This window comes from Telopea speciosissima, chromosome 11, assembly GCF_018873765.1.
Source record: "Telopea speciosissima isolate NSW1024214 ecotype Mountain lineage chromosome 11, Tspe_v1, whole genome shotgun sequence".
NCBI lineage: Eukaryota > Viridiplantae > Streptophyta > Magnoliopsida > Proteales > Proteaceae > Telopea > Telopea speciosissima.
This window is the reverse complement of record NC_057926.1, coordinates 33,538,191-33,556,120: the sequence shown is the minus strand read 5'-3', so window position 1 is coordinate 33,556,120 and position 17,930 is coordinate 33,538,191. Positions and strand designations below refer to the sequence as shown.

The 17,930-nt window shown below is 39.5% G+C and overlaps 1 non-coding gene across 1 annotated transcript; it reads right to left on the bottom strand.

Moving 5' to 3' along the window:
- Window positions 1–4,782: 4,782 nt before the first annotated feature.
- On the bottom strand, window positions 4,783–4,856 carry TRNAI-AAU. Its single transcript has one exon. It is a non-coding gene; the product is annotated as a tRNA-Ile (tRNA).
- Window positions 4,857–17,930: the final 13,074 nt, after the last annotated feature.

Here is a 17,930-nt window from a genome sequence, read left to right as displayed (position 1 = left end):
CCTGAGAGACTTGCCTCTCATCCTGCACCATAATAAGTTCCCTCAATTTAATAAAATTAATCCTTACATGTATGATTCCTAGATGTATGAGAAGAAAGAAAGAAAGAATTGAAAAAAGATATATGAACATAAGTGGAAAAAATGAAAGTTGAGTGGTTAAACAGTCTTCTCAAAGGATTAAGAACAAGACCCATTTATGATATCTAAAGAAATTTGTAAAAACTGCATAACTAATATCAAGAATTTATTAACTCCCCTCAATAAAATTAACATGAATGATCATTCAAGGAAGCAAACTAGTTCAGATAATGAAAGTCAAAGAAACTAAAAACAGACTAGATTGAATCAATTCAAGATGAAAATCCTCTCCCCTCTCAGTTTCAATCTTTCTGATCAATCTTTTTCAACTTATGTTCTTTAGAACAGGGCTAACAGTAGATGAAATAAATCAATGAAAAAACAGAGTAAAACCAATCCATCATACACATTGAAATGGAAACTAAGAAAGTTCAAAAGTGTACATTGAAAAGGTTCAAAAATTGAGTTTAAATAAACTAATTAGACCAAATTAGAGTGGAAAAACCTGAATGGAGAGAAACATTCAGAGTCAGTGGAGGAATCAAAAAACAGAGTCAAACAAACTATGACTTCTAGAGAAACAGAAAACAATCATGGAGGATCAAAAGAGATGGCAAAACAAGAATTAAGTTGGGAATTTTCATTTAAAGAAATGAACCCACAACAAAATAAAGAAGTTAGCCATTTAAACAAAAAACACCTAATGCTCAGATACTAAAACCCAATTCCCAAGTCAGATCAATAAAAAAATCATAAGAAAAAGGCAAAAACAAAAAAATGAAATGTCTTTCTAGCAAAGAACTATCAAGAGGTAAGAGGGATGCTTACAAATGTACTTTGAGTTCGTCTAAGCCCAGTTCTCCCAGGTAATCCTGAGAAGATACCCACCATTCTCTTCCCTCTCTCGTCTCCAATCACTAATTACACAAAATGGGTCTTCTCAAATCTTTCCCTTCTTCTCGGCCAATAAATATCTCTCTCTCTCTCTTTTGGTGGAACGTAGAACAGGAAAGATTTTTTTTTTTGTATAGATACTGATGGATACTTGATTGGTGGGTGTGACGGGTTTTGTTTGGATTCTCTCTCTCTCTCTCTGTCACAGTAGAGAGTGAGAGATATGTGATGGAACATTAGAAAAAGCTGGAAGAGAGATGAAATGGACAGTTGGCACTTTGAGAGAATCCATGAAAACTTGTCAACGTTCCAATGGATTAACGTAAAGCAAAGCAAATCAAAGGGTGACGTGAGAGATACATTCATTACGATACAAAACCTTTCATACCTCGTCTTTCCTTTATTACAATTTATTACTATTTATATGACGCAGTCACTGTGGCAGTGTCAGGCGACTTACGCCTGGCCCACCTGGGAGGATTAATTGAGCCGTTCAATATGTTTTGGCTTCTACTCCGGCATATCACATGTCCCATTTTCTTCTATCTCTGTCTATTTCAAAATACCTGTCCGGAGTTGGATAGAAATTTAGGGATGTAAATGGATAACCGAAATCCGAATCCGAATCTGCATCCGTGTCCATTTAGGGGCATCCGTATTCGTTTAGAGATATCCGGGAAATAATCCGAATACTCCGATTAAAATCCGTTCGAAAAAAAATCCGAATACTTAATAATAAAAAATTAAGTAAATAATGATTTTGAGGGTTTTTGAAGATTCAATAGGTTCTAGAATATGATGAAAAGAGAATCATGATCTAAGAGATATGGATTGAGAGTGAATTGTATCCACTAGGGGGAGGAAGGTCGGGTTACACAAGGCAGAGATGTAAACAGATGGTCGAAAATCCGAATCCGATCCGCATCCGAATCCGTTTAGAGGTATCCGAATTCGGCCAGGGAATATCCGGCTCCGATCACATCCGATCCGTATCCGATCCGAATCCGATCCGTTTACATCCCTAGATAGAATCTATCTTCAGTTTTGGAATAATGGTCACGGAGATAGGAATCGCAGCCAGTTAATTGGTTGGGATACAATTTGTAGCCCACCGCCCTAGGGGGACTAGGTCTACGTAAATCTAAGGTCCACAATACAGCCTTGATTCTCAAATTAGGTTGGAGACTAATGACTGAACCTTCGTCATTATAGGCCAAAGTCCTCAAGGCTAAGTACTTCCTCAATTCTTTGATTTTTGATCCCAAAACTACCCGCAAGAGAGGGTCTTAGACCTGGAACAGTATTGCTAAGGTATTGCAGGACTTGAAGACAATATTGTTCCAGAAAATAAGAAACGGTATGGCTACCTCCTGTTGGCATGATCCTTGGATTCCAATCGGGTCAGGTAAATCCACACCCTAGGTAATTCTTCCTTCCCCTAACTTTGGTTATGTAAGTGATTTCATTCTTAATAATGCTTGGGATTATTCAAAGTTGACTGTTTGTTTCCACCCCTCATCTATGCATGCAATTCTTAGACTTAATATTTCACAAAACGAAGATTCTTGGAGATGCACTCAAACTAAGAATGGGAGCTTCTCAACAAAGAAAGCAGCTCTATTCATTAACACCTCCAATCCCCCCAACTGTTCACTATCTCAATAGTGGAAGTTTTTTTGGAATTTATGAATTCACCCACGGTTTAAAATCTTTTTTTGGCGTGTTTTACATGTAGAGATCCCTATTCGAGGCACCCTTTCCAAATGGATGGTTGTCGAGCCTCAATGTGCTCTCTGTGGCTCTAGTGTTGAGTCCATGTGGCACCTCTTTATATCTTGTGATTGGACTAATCATGTGTGGGCTTCTGGTCCTCTTGGACTGAGAACCGAGCATTTATTTGCTCCATCTCTCATCGATCTCGTTACATCTTTCTGTGGTTCCCCTCTTTTGGACAAGGTTTCACTAAATTGGTTTTTTTCTGTTTTTATTCTCACTTGTTATTTTATATGGTCTAGAACAAACAAAGTTGTTATGTGTAATGCTCCAGCTGATCCTCGTGCGGTCATCAACAATGTATATCGGTGGTTAGCGGATATGGACATCACCCCCCTGAGCGGCATTTGAATAACCCCACCACCCCCCCCCCCCCTTTAGTTATAAATCCCATTTCCATGGATAAATTTAATTTAAGTGTGTCTGGTTTGTTGGTCGCAGGAATTTATGAACTAGATCTTAATTTAGTAAGGTGGGCTTATTATATTTTGATAGATGGTGAGAGTGTCCTAACAGATGCAGGTTGGGTTACCACACAAGATGATGTGGAAGCGGAGCTTTTTGGATTATGGAAAGGCAGGGAGAATTCACAGCAAACAAAAATTCAAAGATTAGGGACATATGGTTATGCAATAGTAAACAATATAACTTTCCAACGTTTCAATCCCCATCCTCTGTACCTTGGAACATCTTATCTCTCTTTCTTACCTTTATCGAGGCTACAGAAAACTTTACTAATATAACTTTCCACTTGTATAGGGAGATTGATCAAACACCCAAACGGTTGTACACCCTTTTTGTGCAATAATGAAGTTTTTTAATTTTCATCAAAAAAAAATAAAATTTTACCCAATATACTTGAAAATTAGTCTAGCAGGCTGGCATAAGGGTGTCAATTTTGGACTAGAAAGGGTAACCATGGTTTTAGTGCACGGTATCGGAACGGGTATTGGTGACCTGCAAAATCGTTACGACATTGATATGGTATCGTCCTAGATCGGCTGAATCTGACAAGAATACCTCTGAATTTTCTTAAAAAAGGAGTTTTTTGATCATTTTACCTTTTGTCCGTACCATACTATCGATACGGTATTGACACGGTATCGGTATCGGTATCGGTGACTAGTAAAATCAATACGTATCACTAGATACGGACGATACAATACCGATACTTAAAACCATGAGGGTAATCGCAACGAATCCAAATCAGAATCAACTCACCCATTAGCTTATTGGTCCGGTTCCGAATCTACCAATTAGGAACCGATAGAACTAGAACAAATTCACATTATAACCCTATATATGTTATATAATTCTTTGGACTCAAGGTCATGAGAGTTAAAATAAAATCCTTTATTTTTTTTGGTCTTTCAATTTTGGCTGGTACCATTTGTCTCATGTGCTATTTTACCACAAATTTGGTTATAAATTTAAAGGTCCATTTGGAGAATGTTAACTTAAGAACATACCTTAAAATAGTCCTAACTGATGTTCCAACTTATTAATTAATACAAAACAAGAGGTAGTATAGACAAGTTTTGTGATTTAAAAAATAAAAAAGCAAAGAATATCTCATGTGATTGAAATTAGTGTCTTATTATAATATTAGATATATGTAGCATGTGTTAGGAATTTTTTTTGTTTTTTAATCACAAAACTGTGTTGAAAGGACAATATAAGGAAATAAAAATGTTGGAATATTTTTACTACATTCACTCTCTCTTCTTTTTCTTGTTTAGACACTGCTAGCCCTAGCACACTACTTAGTAGTGCTAGCGTATCCGCACTCCTAGTTGTTAGTAGTGAAGGAACAAAGCTGATGAAGGATTGTTGGTGAAGTCTGATCTCAGTCTTAAAAGAAGATACGACCTGGTCTAACCAACAAGATTCTCAATCCATCCATACTCCGCTGCACTAAGGTAGACCGTAAAAAATAGAAGAAAGCTTTAAAAACAAAATTTTCAACCAATTATGCCCTTAGTTTAGGTAGACTGTAAAAAACAGAAGAAAGTTTTAAAAACAAAATCAAAATAAATTTGGCCGATGCAGGTCTCGAACCTGCGACCTTCGCGTTATTAGCACGACGCTCTAACCAACTGAGCTAATAGGCCAATATAAAAAAATTATGTTGGAATATATTTAAAACTATTTATTTTCAAAAAAAACACCACAAGAGAAAATTTTCCTTACATACAATCTAAGATTTGATTAAATAGTACTTTATTATTGTGAACAAAACTTTGACAACTTCTACTTGTGTTGAATACATTTTCACTCAACATTTTTTGATAGAAGAATGCAACAATGGTCAATTAAGATTTAAGAGGTTATGTTTTAATTCATTTTCTTTTGTTGCCTTTGTCTATTTTAAGTTAAGAGTCATGCAAAAAACACAGAAGAAAGTTTCCATGTAAAATCAATACAAAATGTTAGAATTTTGCTTGAAATTTTTTTTAGAAAAAAAAAAAAACAAAATCAAAATAAATTTGGCCTATGCAGGTCTCTACAACCTTCGCATTATTAGCACGACGCTCTAACCAACTAAGCTAAAAGGCATGTGTTATAATATTTTCTTATACAAGTTTTGTGATATAAAAAAAAAAAAAAAAGGGAAGCATATCTCATGTGATTGAAATTAGTGTCTTATTATAATATTATTAGATATATGTAGCATGTGTTAGGGATTTTTTTATTTTGGACTATTTGGAACCGTTTAAGAATCGGAACCGACCCACCCATTAGTTAATGATCATGGATCTCAAGTTTGGAACTGATTAGTTTATTGGTCCGGTTCTGGTCCTGACCCCTTAAGGTTGGAACCATTAAGGAACCGAACCAATAGACCAGAACCGGACCAATTTACACCCCTAGACTAGCATCCCTCTTAAGACTAAGATTAGGGATGCAAGTTTGGCTCTATCAACCTGAACCCGCCTGGCTCGTCCTGAGCTCGAACAGGGCCAGGGCTGAGATATCTTGGCCTTGAGGGTGGGTCAGCTGAAAATTTCTAACCTTGAGTCAGGGTTGGGTCGGGTCGTGCCAGAGTTGAGGCCTCGGGCTGAGCTTGGCCCAACCTGACCCTATTTTAAGTTATACTATAAATATATATATATATATATATCCCACATTTTATTATAGTGTTATTTTACCTAAAATTGATAATTTTTACACTCATAAAGGTTTAGTACATAAACAAGAATAAATGGTTTGTGTCAATAAATCATGAACACCTCTTCATATGTTTATGAATTTTAATTTATATTAAATAAAATTATGGAATTCAAATCATACCAAACACCTACAAAAAAAAAAAAGAAATAGTCGTATAAATAGATAACTTTTTAATATTGTTGCGTCAAGAAATCGTCGAGCGGTCCTGCGAGTGCCGTCACCTGCAAGTGGACCAAGGGGTCAACAGAGAGAACCGGTGTGGTCCCGGCCTAGGGCTCTCCGATGCCAAAGTTAGATCTCCTAGCGCAAACAGATGAATAGTGATTATTCAATATGAGATTAGATGTCCCTTATGGGGTTGTGTACCTTTGCCTTTTATAGTAGCATATGGCGGTGTGGAGAGTCCCCGTTTGATTGACGATTGTGCCGTTGAGTGGATAGAGGCCCTGGGTAACGGGCTCTATCCTGATTGGCCATCTCCCCGTGGGAGGGAGTGTCCTGGTGGCATCAGGATCCTTGGTGGATAGATACCTGCGTGTGGTGATAGCGTCCTTGGTGCTTGAATCCGTCTGGATGACGTGACCTCTAAGCGGCGGTCTAGAGTCCTGGTAGTGACATGAGTCTTAGCGATACGATCGGGTCGTAGATGGGTGGCCCCCACCTCAGGTGCCCATGATGCTGCGCCTGGGTGAGGCCGCGCCCTGGTGAGGAGGCCGCGCCTGGGTGAGGCCGTGCCTAGGTGAGGCCGCGCCTGGTGAGGAGGCCGCGCCCTGGTGAGGAGGCAGCGCCTGGGTGAGGCCGCGCCCTGGTGAGGAGGCCGCGCCTGGGTGAGGCCGTGCCTAAGTGAGGCCGCGCCTGGTGAGGAGGCCGCGCCCTGGTGAGGAGGCCGCGCCGTGAGGAGGCCGCGCCTGGGTGAGGCCGCGCCCTGATGCGTGGCTGCGTCCGAGTGGTGGCCACGCCCCCGAGTGGTGCTGGGACCCCGGTTCGTTCCCCTTAGCTATGGAGCGGGTCGTCTGTGACACGTGGCGGTCGTTGATTGGCCCGGTGAATATTGGATGTATCAAATATAAATATGTAAATTTTTTATGATGAGGCCCATTGTATTATGTCCAAAGACTGGAAAATGAAGTTTGAAAAGAGAACATTTTTCCTATCATTTTTCCTACCTTTTACTTCTAGCCAAATAGAAGCATAACATAAGACAATCAGTTGTAAATTGTTAGAGAATCAGAGGTGAAGACAAAATCCAATCCAGCTGGTTCCTTAGTGTGAAACCTCTACAGACTTTACCAGCAAAACTTAATGGCATCCTCACATCACCTTCAATATAATGTATCTAATATAATTAATAGATTACATAAAAACAGAAAATTTTTATCTAATAATCAAGTTTGGTTGCGAAATTTCTATCATGTTATTGTGGCCAACATAGGGCGTGATTTCTCGAATTTTTATTCGCTCAAGTGTGGTGCACTGTCCAATACACCTTTAAAGTGCATCCAACGGTGGCCAAAAAAATGTTCTTGGATTTTTATCCTCTCAAGTGCAGTAGTCACCGTCTGATGCACTTTAAATGTGCATTGGACAATGCACCATACTTGAGAGGATGAAAATCTGTGCTTTCTCCTTGTCTTCCTCAAATAAAGAATCATAGAGTGTCAAAACCTATTGAAAAACAAATCATAAAAGTTATTATCAATGGATGAACATGAATCTGCCTAGAAAATAAAATTAAGGAGAAGAACACAACATGAAGGTGACCAGTTAAATTATCTTTGAAAAACAAAAGATGAAATCCAAATATTTGTGGTGAAAGCTGCATCTAATGAGAGAATTAAGTTTTATATCAATCTCAAGTGGATTGTAAACTATAACCAGAAAGTATAAACATCACTAGTGGATGGTAGCATAAACTACCTAATCTCCAAATGGGTTGACTAATTGTCTGCAGGTCTCATTTGGACAACATTAGGCTGCGTTTGGTATGTATTATTAAATAATAATAATATTTAATATTTATAATCTTTCTATTTTTAGGCTTTAGGACGGCAGATCAGTTGAAATAAAGATCAGACTATTTGGGATCTGCACATCAGGTGGATATGTACGGATTAGTACGGATTAACAGCTGAAAGTGAGGCGATAAATAATACATTCTAAGAGAGCATATCAAACACAGCCTTAATTTTTCATCCGTAATCTTAATCTCAAACTCAACATTTTGTAGATCCCAGACACCCCAACCCCCCCTTGAAGATCTTACTCTTTTCCTTTTATCCAAAAAATAAAAAGTGGATATTTTGAAATTAAGGTTGATTTTTTGGAATGCATTATTGACCTAAAATGCATTATAAAAAAATATACCAAACGCAACATAAGAATGCACCAGAGTACAGTTGAATCGCTGTGTTTATCCAGCATGTAATCGACTACCACAACCCACCTAAGATCAGACAATCTCAGCTGCAAGCAACTAAGTATTTTACCTGTTTTAGTCCTAATACACTAATTTTGAGATTAGGGACAAGAGACTTTGGATTAGCTTAGAGAGATCACTTGTTTGATTTGGTGGACCTCTCTAACAGATCTTGTTTAATCATTACAATGGACTATCAGTTATGATCCATTTAATTGATAAATCCAATGATGATGAACAAATTACTTTCCCCTGATTTCCCTGGTGACCAATTCCACTACGGTCCCATTTGTTTGCAAAGAAAATTAAAGGGTAGTGAAAATTACCAACCTACGAAGAAAATTTTTATTCATTACCTCACATGATTATCAGAACTCTATAAAATTACTTTTATTCCATTTGAACTTTTTTAAATTACCCTTTATTTTGCATCACAATCCTTGGATTTGAAAAGTACAATAAAATTTGCATCTGAACATATCATTACTACATAGGGTTGTTATTCATATAACAAGGGTGGGTTATGTTTGGAAAAATAATAAAATAGTGAAAAGACTAATAAGAAATGAGTAATGGGACATAAAAGTATAAATTGGGAAGGGGTAAACTAGACATTTCATTTTATGTTATTAGAATATTATGATTGTATTGTAAATTCATATTTAAAATGGCATTTCTGACATTTCATAACATACTCCCTGCCTTACCCCTCTCTTTTTCTCTCCTTTCAAATCATCGCTGCAATCTATAGTCTCTTCGACGAAGACAACCGACCCTCCTCCTTCTTCTTCCCGCCTTTAATTAATTATATGGTTAGTAGTTAGCTATGTCCGGACAATTAACCATCGCCACCCTACAATCTATGTTTTCATTATCAACCATAGATCCACCTCTACCCATCACTATTCGTTTCTTCTCTACAACTCATCTCACTTGGAGTTGAGCTCTAATGGCGGTGGAAATCATGTTGAAAATCCAACATTCACTTTCTCTGTTCCACTCATCCCGCATGATCACTATCTCACTCTAATTTTTGTGAACCCATAACCCCTGTCTCTCACACAGCTCTCCTCTCATCCTTAGATTCTATTTCATTTTCTGTACCATTTTATCACTTTCTAGAAACTCTAGGTGGGATTTTTTTGGCCCAAGCTAGTTTTAGGTTTTGTATTTAAGTGGATACAGATTACTATGACAAATCAATGGCGGAAGAAGGGGTGGGAGAAGCTGTGAACCATGTTCCTTTAGATCATAAGAGGAAGTGATGGAGCACTTCATGCTATCAACCACCCAATGAGAGTTTCCTGAATTCGAGGCCAGGTCCTCCTAGAACTGTGAAGGGATGAGAGAGATGGAACTGAGAATAAATAATAATAGATATTTCGCTGCCACTAGCTATTACATGCATTACGTGGAGAATATGGGAAGAACAAATAGTGATATGGTAACAATAATAACTTCCTACTCTAACGGAGTGGTAACCGTGGGGACTTCACACGTAGTCTCCCATGCTCGGTGGTGGACGTCGAACCCTGGTGGAAGGTGGTCGTTGGGCGGTTGCGAGTGATGTCCTCTGTTGCGGGAAGCTTGGATGAAGTGGGAATGGATGACGGCATCGTATCAGGAAGCTTGAGGATTTGGAGGCGGAGGTTTCAGAACAGGGGGTTTTGGACCCTCCACCAGCAGAAGCCTACTTGAATGATGCTCTGAGACCTCAACAGATCGTTGAACCTGTTTGGGGAAGGGTTAGGAAATCTTTTTGAGTTTTTGCTTCTTCTTTTCTGTTAGTCCGTCACCTTTTAACCTGCCAGAAACAAGAGAAAAAGAGGTTAGGTTGGTTCATGGTCGAAGGAGGCCATAGATGTTGGCTAGATGATTTTGGGGAAGATGGGTGGTGCGCAATTACAAATTTTAACCTTTGTTGAAAAATTTAGCTAAAATTCTTAGGTTTTTTAGACTTTTCAGTGGTGAATGTGATTTCACCCAATTATCCTTATAAATTTATTTTCAACTGTGTCCTTAATTATAGTTTTAAGAGGATAGTATGTGTGTTTGGATAAATAACAGACCCTTGTTAAGTTAATAATTCTCCTACTATATAAGATAAGAATTATATAATTTTAGGTACACAATCATCTTAGGTAATAATAATAAAAATTCCCTTCTTAAGTTTATAATTTTCACACTCTTTCCCTTTATTTTCCTTGCAACAAAGCAACGCCTAGGCTTTTACCAATATCACATTCTATTGAGGCTTAAATGAAGGTTTTCCAAAAAAAAAATTCTAGGAAGAGAGGAAGAAAAATAGAGGAGCTCCAATGGAGAGCCTGAACCTTATTTGCCTATTAAAGGGAGTCAAGTTTGCCATAAGGAAGTTCACTTTACAATTCCCTGACCTTACGATCCTCTAATGATATGAAAACGGCTCTATAAACTCATCTCCAACCTATTCTCTCTTTTTCTTTCATCCAAAAAATATATATTTTAATTTCCCTGAAGTCAGAGTCATCCACTTGCAGGTCAAACCAGTAAAAAAAAGGCCAGAACAGTCCGGTTCTAAAGACTACATATATCTGAATTTTTATCCTCTCCTGTTACAGACAGCACGGTGTTGTAACACATCGTGCGGTAGCTGCAGAGGCCATGTGCACCATGTGGGGCCCGCTGTGCTACATGGCCTCTGCAGTGCAACACGATGTGTTAAAGCACTGCACTGTAACAGGAGAGGATAACGATTTCATATATCTCCAGCATCCATTTTCATAACCCCACTGCGAGGAATTTCAGGAAAATAAATTTAAAAAAAAAAAAAAGAATGATAACTCATAAAAGAATGGGCAAGAGATCGCTGCTTGGTTGTGTAGCCCCTGCACCAGTGCAGCAGGTGCTAATGAGAGTGTGCACAGGGGTATTAACACAGATGGGATTTGTTATTTCAGGAGAGGCTGGGCGATAATTTCGCAGCCATGCGACCAAGCAGCGTTCTTTGTCCCTACAAGAATATACAAAAACAGCTCTGCCCAGGGAGAAGAATTTGCGATTTCCAGCTGTACCAATCTAGAAACAGAATGGAGAAGGTAAGTACAAATAAGAAAAGCAAAAGAAAGGTCCTGCTACTGTTGTTGCGCTGAATGGCTTGGGACAGCTCCTTGTTGCCCATATCCACATTCTTTGTAGCTTCAACTGCCTGAAAGTAAGAACATAAAAATAGGAATACTGAAGAGGAAAAAAAAATGCTAGAGTCAAGTTTAACGCAACTAATTACTAGGAGTCCGCGAAGAATGATGCCAATGGCTTGGCATTCAAATCATTGATGATAAAACTACACAAGTCAGCTTCTCTTTTCTCAAAACAATATTTTGGTTCATCTATAGAACCCCAAAAAGAAGGATTTGAACCAACCAAATTCATTCAATGTTGGATTATTAGTAATATGCTAAGACTATTTTTTTTTTTGGTAAATAGTCTTTGAACATTGATTAGCTTGAAATCCAATCCTTCAAAGTAACGTATTACATCCTTCGCACTACAGAATAGGAACTTGAAGCCCTCTCCCATGGCAAGATCAGGATCTAGGGATTTCTCTACGGCCTGCGCAAGTAATGGAGGTCTTGTTTCACCCAAACTTCCTCATTGGTATGTCATTAACTACTTACTGGTCTAATGTTGCTCACCCCTGTTACTATTGAATTTTTCAAATTAATGATTAGAGCACTTGGAAGTGGTTAGATCTTTGGGTAGAGATGGTACGGAGGATACTTTTGTGGGGGTGGTGTTTTGAGATAGAAGTAAGAGAAGTTCAAATTTTGGAAGGCAATATTTGGTGTAATTTTATAGGTATTTTAATTTCATATACTTGATGGATGACTATATGACTTAAATTAGACTTGGATTCCGTTTAACCCTAGGTGGTTGTGGATGATTTAATTTAGTTTCACATATTTCTGAACTAAGAACATATTCCTGGGAAATCTCTTCCCCTTGGGGATATCCGCTCTATCCGCTCTACACCAATCCTGGACGTCCGCTTTGATATCTCTAATAAGGCAAGACATTCATTTTGTTTTTGAAAAAGACAGAAATTTCTGTCCTTCAAGATGTGCGCAACTGTCGCATAAAAAGTCAATTTAGCGATGCACCCAATCGAATCTCCCTTGAAAGTCTTGGTGATCCACTTTGCTTCCGTACCAGCTCCTGGCCTTCTAGCTGGAGAGCAAAGACTCAAAATATCTCCCCATACTTTTGTAGTAAAGGAGCACTCAAAAAATAAATGGTCTCTATTCTCCAATCCTGCCCAACAAAAAACACAATACAGAGAAACCATCATCTGGCGTTTCCTGAGTTGACCTTTGGTTGGGAACCCATCCTCCAAGCATCTTGTCACACCCCAACCCTTGATGTTATCGGCTTTGACATCTATCTAGTCTTCTGCCTAGGTTTTGTGATACAATATAGTTGTTTTGCAAGTCTTTTAATTAAAACCTACTTGTGTAGAGTAAATCGATATTCCGCTCGACTGTGTTTTCAAGTGCAGAGCATCACGCTCTGATACCATATTGTCACACCCCAACCCCCACCCTAGGGTTTTTGGTATGACTAGGATGCTTACCAACATCCTAAACTACCGTCAAGATCTCGATGCGTTGGCTCAAATCACAGTCAACTCAATACAACTCATATGTACATCAGAGTGCGAGAAGAAATACATTTACAATAAAAGTAAATGTAGATACAAAAGTGCGGAAGCGTTTACAATAATAAAGAATTCAAAAGTCTAAGTGATAGACAATTAATATATTACATCTTTTCTCAAGAGATTAACTAAAACTAAGAACAATAGTAATATTAAAGAGTTTATACCATACAAATGAGAAAACTTAAAAGGAACAAAGAAATAAGTGTCTCGATCCAAGTGCCCCATTGGCAGTCATCACCATCTAATCAACATCATAGATAGAAGTCACCGACTGCACGTCAGCAACACTAAGCAAAACATATCCAAAAGATAGAGCCACAGAGATTTCCATTTCTACCAAAACATCACCTGCAACGCATCTAAAAAGGTTGTGTAAAGAGGAGTAAGCTCCACTGAGCCCAATGTGTTACATCCGCACCCAAGATTCTAATGGTTTATCTCTAACCTCGTGACGTGTAGATGGTGCTGCCATGTATGCTGGTGAGCTATTCTCGATGATGGTCAAACCTAGTTATAAGATCATTGACTTTGACACGGGTTTACCCGTCGAGGAGAGGTTTCTCAATAGGGAGTGGGGGAAATTCGTCGACGGTGACTTCACCGACTATCCTCCCAGTATAAGCCCTAAGAGAGAAGAGTATCGGAGGGAACACCCCGTGTCGCGCCATATTGACACTTCGTCTCTCGATGAAGTAAGCATTGTTGTGAGGAAACTCTTTGGGGTCACGGAGGACACACCATGACAGGCGAGGGGTAAGCTACTGACCCTACTTACTACTTGTTCCTACCCTCTCGTAATTCTGAAGGTCCGGGCAAGTCTGTGGAGCTTTGACAGAAGGGTCAAGATAAGGACGTGAGCCTGCTGGTCAAATTCTGCTACTCTGGCAGTTTGACCCTTGTTTAATTAAAATGGCATAACTTCTTCTTCCAGACATCATTTGCTTTGATTCCAATTTTGTTAGAAACTAGATTCATAGAGCTAAATTTTATTAGAAGAAACCATTGTTCAATTCTACTTTCAAGTGATCTGGAATTCCACTTGAAACCCAAATTTTACTACTATTTTACTACTGGTCCTTTGCCACTGGTCGATCCAGATCAATCACTTCGATAGACTAGTGTTGCTCTCTTGTGTAAATTTCACACCCAATGTGTGGGCCCCAGTGTCTTACACCCCGAATCATCTCCCCGCACCTAATTTGACCCGTGGGAATATTGCCCCCGGCAATGTGACCATGTGGGGCCCACTTATAGGCTTAAGTGCTTAGGAATAGGCCATAAAATGTGTTTTTCTTTAAAATTAACCTAGCCAAATAGACCCTAGGTCTTCTACCCATATATAAACCATCTTAACTCTAGAAATCTTTCCCTATTCATTTCGTTGGAGGTAGAGGAGAGAAACGAGAAGAGAAAGAAGGAGAAGAAGAAGAAGAGGATAGGAAGAAAGAGAGCTTTGATTCCTCCATTATGCTTGAAATCATTAAGGTAATACCCTAACCCCATGATTTTCCCCTCTCTTGAACTCTTGCTGGTTCTGTTTTGTATCTTTTCTGAAGTTTAAACCATTATTTACGAATCTTTTGGCCCCATATTAAATCCTTCATATGTATGAGCTTAGGAACCCAAACCCATGAAGATGCAACCCAATCTGTTGCTGTAAATCATTTTCTTTAAGGTTCCAGAACATGAAACACATCAATATTCAGATGTTAAAATGGTATTGTTAATAGCAGTGGCAGCTCATGCTCCCTACCTATGAATCCCATAGTTAGAACCCCCAAACCCCCATGTATGCAAGCCCAAAACCTCTCTTTGTTTGGTCTCTTTAATTTCCAGAACTTGAACCTATCATGTATGTTAGTTGCAGCCATGAAATTAGACTTTTTCCCCCCATGCATGTTTGATTTTCCCTTTTGACTATGAAATTTATCATAAGAGTAACCTACCTGAACTTCCTGATCATTAATTCTAGCTTTGGATTTGTAAAACTAAGCCGAAACACTGAAACCATATAAATTTTCGGGCTGCACAGGTACTGGTCGATTGCCACTGGTCCATTGAATCGACCACTACCAGCAACCTTACCCAAATGCAAGCTTGGTCAGCCCATGGCCTGTAAAACCTTGTACTAGGCCTTTTATGTTAAACCCATTAAACCCTTTTCAATTTTTTACAGCTGTGATCCTACTGGTCCATTGCCATTGGTCCATTACAATCGACCACTACAGGGATCTTGGACCTGTGTTGCCTCTGACCTACCCCAAGGTCTGGAACATCTTGCTAAGGGTCATTTGTGTGATCCATGCTGTGAACCATGCCAATCCAGTCCTGTTCTTCTATTTTAAGCTTTGGGTTGATTGCCACTGGTCCATTGGATAAACCAGTCCAATCAACCAGTACCAACCTTGATTGAAAAACCTGACCTTAACATAGGGAATTGCTTAGAACAATACCTAGGGACCCCTTTGGTGTGAGACCATGAACCCTTCCTTCATCTTTGTTGCTCCAGCCCTACTGGTCCATTGCCACTGGTCCATTGGATGGACCGGTACCAATCGACCACTGCTGCTGCCTTTCCAGATTTGAGTCAGGCCTTGGTTTAAAACTTAAATCAAGGGTACCCATGGACTCCATAGTCATTTACATATATATTAATGTTTGCATTTGATTTAATTAACCCTAGGCTTTAACAACTTGTCCGCCGACGCGTATTGGAGTGCTTTTGAGGATCGACAGTCCTTCGAGCAAATAGATCTTAACAAAGGTGAGTGGGTTTTGGGTGACTGGTTGGGTTTGAATATACTATTATTTATTATTATGTTACTGATATCATTATCAAGCATATTGTATACTTGTATTAGATAAATCTTGATTGATTAATGTGAATGTGATTGGGAAATGTATTCTTTCTTGTATCGGGAGACGGTGCCAGGAAGCACTGGTGCCGCAACCCCAGTTATGTTTATATTACTTTCTATTGCCTGTCATATTGGTCTGTATGCGCCGTGCCGTGCTGGTACCTGGGTGATAGATGGAATGGGACGTTGATGCACCCGGAATATCTCTCGGGACGATAGGACTTGCATGTAGTATATCTGTGACTAGGATCTTTATTCCTTAATGCTACGACCCTTACCAATAGGGGTTTAGGTGTTGGGTAACCAGAGCTCCAGATTCTGTGGAACCTGAGAGAGGCCAATCATGGTAGTAATGATTATCGAGGTCTGCCACTGGGTGATTTTGGTGGTTTCGATCGATGTAGGCCCCCTAGTGACAATTGAGGTTTCATTGTGGCGATAAGATAAGTGACCCACAGTGACTCTCGAGTTGTCACAAGTAGCATACACCATTGACTTATTTTATGTGCTAGGTGGAAAAATGAATTTAACATGTGCATGCATCATCAACCAATGGTAACTATGTGGTTGTTGTTTATACATTCCCCTTTTCTCTCTCACTAGTTTAGTGGAGCTAACCCCCCTTGTGCGCACCTTTTTAGATGTTGATGCAGGTGATGGTTATCTCGCTGGTCTTGAGGTACACTCCTCAAATTACGATGACATTGGTACTGAGGATCTAGAGGCGGTGACTGAGGAACACTGCGATGGATGTCCTTGTGATGACTATGCCTTCGGGGCATACTGATGGCTGGGACTTGGTCCCTTTATATTTTGTCTTTTGGGGCCTTGAGCCTTGTAATAACATTATCTGTCTTACTTAAAGTTTTGTGTAGTTATATCGTGGTCAGCTCAAGATGGAAACTACTAACTATATCTATCACTCAGTAGTTTAAACATGATGTAACTTTTATGGTGAACGCTTCCGCTTGTATTTTTTTATCTTTGGAATATTATATTCCCTATCTTCCGTACTCTGATATTAATGTGTCAATGTTAGTTAATGACTGTGTATCGGGACACTGCATTCGTGATCCTGGTAGCTTATTGGGATGACACGTGTCATCCTAGTCACCCCTTTATTGTATTTTATTCCTTGGTTGAATGGGGGCGTGACAACGTGGTATCAGAGCGTGATGCTCTACATCGGTTAAAGTCTAGAGGAAGACACTTGATTTACTCTCCACAACTAGGTTCTAACTTAAAAACTTCAAGAGAATAACTGAAGTGTGTGCAAACCTAGGGAGAAGACTAGCTAGGTGTGAATGTCGAGAACAGTAGAATATAATAGGAGAATGGAACATAGTAATGAGAAAATAAATTTTTATTAGTAACTCCTGCTGATACTACAACGACCTCCTATAGAAGCATTTATAATATTTTCGCTGTTTAATTTTCCTTGACCATTCAAGTCCACAAACTATGAGATGGATCACTTTCCCTGGAGTTATCCAATGCTTAGATCCACTGACGGTCTTCAACCTGAACAGGTATCCGCCATGGTCAACACCCGTTCAAGCATGAAACGTTCCCCTCCTCGGAAAGATGTCCAAGATGCTTTGGACACGGCCTTACCGGCACCTCCAGCTATCAACAATATTGTGGATGTTGCTGCATTGTTGGGGAACATGTTACGTGCCATGCAACAGGAGCACCATGAGGCACAGCAAGAGTACCATAACGCGCAATAGGAACAACACGCTTTTATGCAAACCATGACCACTCAGCTGCAAGACATTGTCAGGGAGAGGCAGCAAGTGCCCCCTCCAGTGCATGAGGCCCCTCCTCCACTAGTCCCCGCAGCTGGTACTGTATATGGTACTCCCCCTCCTATTCCAGAAGTTCCACAAGCCCCAGCAGCGGCACTAGCTTATACGGATCCCTCCAAGCTTTCAGAGAAGTTTCAGAAGCATCGCCCTCCTACCTTTGATTGGATGGCTAATGATACTTTACTCCCAGCCCACTGGATTCGGGATCTAGAGAGGATTTTCGATGTGCTTCAATG